We start from the raw sequence: 5367 nt of genomic DNA, 5'->3' as shown, positions 1-5367 counted from the left end.
GGGTGAATCATGATTTTGGGATGGTATTGAAAATCGTCTAATCGAAAAATTCGTTTTGTTTATTTGGATTGTTAATTTTGATTCATGGATGTTATTAAATGCAATAGTATCATGTTTAGGTCGACTATTGATAGGCAAATATAAGTGGGTTAGGCAAAGTTTATGACTTGCGATCGTTAAATGATGAAAGTGTTTTGTTGAAATACATTGATTTATGTTTTTGGATTGAAGTGTATTCATTTGGTCAGGGAATGCCCCAAAGATTGATGTATTTATTCACCGGGGAATGCCCCGACGTACTATGTTGGCTGAAGACGTTCGTGAGGAAGGCCCAATGCGTCGGGTAAAGCCGGAGAGCGTAGTTAGGATTAGTATAGGTTAGATAGAATTTATTTTTGCATTTTTATTTATTTTTGGGACTGTATAATTGGACTGAACACTATACTTTTATTCGTTTTGTTTGGTTTGTTGGTTTGATTGCTTTACGTGCTTCTTTGTGGTTTGTACATTCGTAGTATCAAAATTAGCCGATACGCTCCACCAAGCGACCGTGGTCGAACCACGGGATCGAGGGGTGCCTAACACCTTCCCCTCGGTCAACAGAATTCCTTAGTCGAAATCTCTACTCGCAAGCTAGTTTAAAGAGTCAAATTATTTTGAAAAGAATTTTCCAAAGGTGACTTGGCACACCAGATTATGCCAAGTGGCAACTCTGTGCTTTGAATGTAAAAATAATCCTTTTTTTGGAATGAATCTTCATTTTTTCACTTTAATAATAAAAACCCTTTCAAACTTCAAAACGAATCTTTTGATCAGAAAAAGGGTGTGACAGCTCTGGCGACTCTGCTGGGGAATCGTTTTCAGAATTCGAGCTTATTTTTGGTGTTGTATCGGCTTACTTTGGCATTAGGGGTGTATAAATATTATTTGTGTTTATTTTATCATTGTTGAGTGCTTACGTGCTCTTTGTTTACGATTTTCCTTTATGTGTTACCGCTTTATATCTGACATCATTTGCATAACCCGAGTCAATTCTTTCTGCAACAAGTATCAGAGTGTACGTCGTGTACACGAACTCTAGTTGAGTCACCCTTATTTTAGGAAGGGGATCCGTCGGACGTATGGAGTGGGTGAAAAGCTGTCGTAGCCACTATCGACCATACGCTCCCCTGAACAACCTTGTTAGTGAACGCCAGCATAGGTCAACCTTTAGATCATATTTATGTGCATCATATTGAGATCTAGTGGGGCCCACTTGGTCCTTCATAGGAGGCTCACCCATAAGGCATCTCTACATGCTAACTGTTGCACTTTTGAGGGTAAGGGGTCATTTGACGGACTAATTCGGGAAAAGCATGTGTTAGAAGTAAGAGGTGTTTGAAAAAAAAAAGAAAAAAAGAAATAAAAGAAAAAAATGAGTCAAAAAGGGTTTCGTAGCTTTTAGTATTCTTTATTGCTTTAGTTTTTCACAATTCAAAAATTTAAAAAAACTTTTTACCTTTCACACTCATTTTCTCAAAAAAAAAAAAAACAAAATTTCAAAAGGATTTTCCCTTTATCTCCTTTAGCATGCATTCAAAATTCAGAAATTTCAAAAAAACATTTTCTTTAGAAGTTTCAAAAATGGTAGTAGTTGTGTCCATTTCATAAAATGAAAATGCCAAAAAGATTTTTCTTTCATAGTTGTTAGTGTCAGTCTTATGTGAATTGTCTAAATGAAAACTCGAAAAGATTTTATTTACATTGTTCATCGTCTGTCTTTGGTCGTGTCTCTTAAGTCAGGGTTCAGTTCATTATTTAATCCTCAATTGTCTAATCTGGAAGAACTACGCACCCCTGATTCTCCTCTTTCGGGAGTGAGATACGTAGGCAGCTTATTGTTGGTTCGGGGATCTTATTTGAAAAAAATCCAAAAAGATTTTTCTCACTCTTTATTTAGAGTAAGTGTTTCATGTACATCTTTAAAAGAAAATCGCAAAAAGATTTTTCTTTAATAGGTTCAGGTTTCATTTTCATATGAAATTTAAAACTGAAACCCCCCGCCCCCCAAAAAATAAAAAGAATTCTTTGGTTATCATAGATTTCACTTTGTATAGGGATGTTAAATTTGAAAAATTCAAAAATATTTTCGTCAATTCTTTTGACAAATTGTTATTTTCTTTTCTTCTTAAAGTTTCGAGAAAAAGAAAAAAAAGAAAGAAAAAAATGAGTTTGATTGGTCATTTTGGCAAGACTTCACGAACTACGCACACTTGATTCTTTTCTCTCGGAAGTGAGATACGTAGGCGCCCTTTTCGGGTTTGGTGACCTTTTTTTTTTTTTTTTTAAAAGAGGTTTTGAAAAAGTGTTGAACTCTAACACATTTTCTCTGTTGTTCAGTTAGTTTAAAGTGGTTGGTTTGTGGCATTTTGGTTGATCCTCCATATTGCACCAAGTCACAGAGAATCTTATGGCCAATAAGGATACCGAGTTTGTTGTCACTAACCAGATAGGGAGTTCAGAAAATGAGAATTTAGGATCTAGTGAAGAGATTCAGAAATTAAGGCAGCAAATGATAAAAATGCATCTAGTTTGGGCTAATGGGCTGCCGCCTCCTCCAGTTCCTACTGATAATATGAAATATCTTTCTAGCTTGCCTCCCGTGTTACATGCACAATTTTCCATTTTTTTTGATTTGCCACAACATGCATCAGGATCGACTTCGGGGCAACAATATCCAACCACTTCCAATGTTCATTTCCTCACTCCTAAATCCAAGACTACTACATACTCGGCTCCACCTGCTGTTCATGCTTTTGTGGCACCACCCCCACCTGAAGCTCCTACTTTTGATATTCATCCACAAGTTGTGCCTCCCTACTCTACAAGAGAGCCTGTATTGAATATTACTGGTGATCAGAGTTACACTTTCGACCCTATATTCAAGTTGACTGGTCTTTATGGTGACACTTACTCGCCTGAATTTCCTCCTAACACTGAGAAGCCTGTTATGACAAAAGAACAAGAGGAAATGACCAGAAAATTGAGAAGTTTGGAAATGGCTATGAAGAACTTGCAAGGACTTGGGGGTTACAAAAGTGTCTCATATAAGGACTTATGCATGTTTCTAGATGTCAACCTTTCTCCTGGCTTTAAAATGCCAAAGTTTGAGAAATATGATGGACATGGGGACCCAGTGGCACATTTGAGGCGCTATTGTAACCAATTAAGAGGTGCTGTAGGGAAGGAAGAACTACTCATGGCTTATTTCGGGGAGAGTTTTTCAGGCCTAGCTTCGAAATGGTTTGTTGACTAAGACATTGACAAGTGGATTAGTTGGGATGACCTAGCTAATGAATTTGTGAAACAATTTCAATACAATGTGGAGTTAATCCCTGATGAAAAATCCCTAACTAGTATAAAAAAGAAGAATACTGAGAGTTTCAGGGAGTATACGATCAGATGGCGTGAACAACCCAAAATCCATTATACTCTATTCCTCCACATCCATATATAGTGTATAATGCACAACCATATGTTCAACCCTCATCTCACCCACAATGGCATACCCCAACGCCCCAGAGTCATCCTCTAACTTCACAAACGTACCAAAACCCTTTTAGGCTAGATTTTCCATCCAAGCCAAATAATGAAATGAGGCAGAAGTCGAGAGATAGCTTCACACCAATTGGAGAGTCATATGCCATTTTATTTCAGAGATTAGTACAGGAGGGCATGATCACTCCTCTTCTTGGGTGCACTCTTAATCGACGTTTAAGAAATTTTGACCCTAATATACGATGTGCGTATCATTCTGATGCTCAGGGTCATAGTATTGAAGATTGTCGAGATTTGAAAAGGAAAATTGAAAAGATAATTCAAGATGGAACGATTATGGTGCAGAAAATTGACAGTGAGGGAAGCTTTAGTCATGTTGATATGCAAATCAGTGGCTAAGTTGTCAGGCTGAGCAATTGAGAAGTCACCCCTCTCTCTACTAGGAAGAGGTCTGGTAGTTTGTTTTCTTTTGTTTTCTATTTTTCGAAGCATTTCAGGGTTGTAGTTCGGGATTTATCTTGTTTTGTCCCTTTGTCGTTTATGTTCAAACTCTTTTATCTTTTATTTCAACTAAATGAAGTGTCCCTTTCCTTTTATGTTTCAAATATGTGTTGTTTGTTTGTTTTCTTTATATAGTACATTTTATGTTGATTCTAGTGATATGACATGCCTGCGGAATTTTCAGTCAGATCTTAAAATCCAGTTTAAGCATGAACATTGATCTGAGGGTTAAAGTTAGAAAAGAGAGCATCTGAGAAAATAGGTAGAGTGCTGAGACATTTGGTAACAAGTTCAAGCCTTCTTTGAAAATTAAGGCAGTTATTTTGAGAATCACAAGAATAATTTGGTCATCAATTGAAAGACATATCTTAATTAGGTCAAACAGTGTCTATGTAATCCTATCAAGAGGAACGGAAAGAAAATCAACTCCACAAAAGCATGAGTCATTCAATGTGATGGACATACAACGAAGGTGGAGTTGTATGTTTGACAAGTGTAGAGGAAGAAGTAGCACTATGCTCAATTAAGGATAGTGTTGTTAAATTGTCAAATGATCTTCATTTTTCATTTCATATTGCATGATATGTACTTATATTTTTAAGGATTGACATGACGAAGGCATTTCATTTTGCTATCCAAACATCGCATCATCCTTTGTTTACCCCATTTGAGCTTTAGTCCTATTTTCTTTCATACCCCTCTTTTGGAATCAAGACAGAGTCAACAAAATTAAAAAAAAAATATGTAGAAAAAGAAAGAAAAGATGAGTGTCACAAAAAATAGAATAAAAAAAACCCAAAGAGAAAAGACCCAAAAAAAAAGAAAGAAAAAATAGATCAAAAGAAAGAACAAGTTACCAGAACTACGCGTGACCTGATTCTCCTCTCTCGGGGATGAGATACATAGGCTGCCCTACTCTGGGCTCGGTCTAACCAAATCAACAAGTTAGAATTGCCCAGTCAAAAGAAACTGAGGCATAAGTTAATCCTCATTGTTTGAGTCGATTCCAAAAGTTGTAAGTCCTACCCCACTTCAAGTGTCGTTTGGGCCTCATGCTATCCTTTCTTTCTAACCCTATCCAAAAGCCAAGTTACGACCACAGAAAGACCTTTAGATCAATCTTTGAGGATGTTAAGGCTATGCATACAATGGATATGAGGATGCATTTAGGGGACTACTTATCTTCCTCAGCATAAGGAATTAAGAGAGAAATAAAAATGAGAGATCCTTATTGGTGAAAACCTTCACAGGCACCGTAAGGTGATGGTAAGTTGAGAGAAATAAAAATGAGAGAGTCTTATTGGTGAAAACCCTTATGGTCACCATAAG

The sequence above is a fragment of the Capsicum annuum genome, chromosome 9 (assembly GCF_002878395.1).
Source record: "Capsicum annuum cultivar UCD-10X-F1 chromosome 9, UCD10Xv1.1, whole genome shotgun sequence".
Lineage (NCBI taxonomy): Eukaryota > Viridiplantae > Streptophyta > Magnoliopsida > Solanales > Solanaceae > Capsicum > Capsicum annuum.
Note: the sequence above shows the minus strand (reverse complement) of the source record.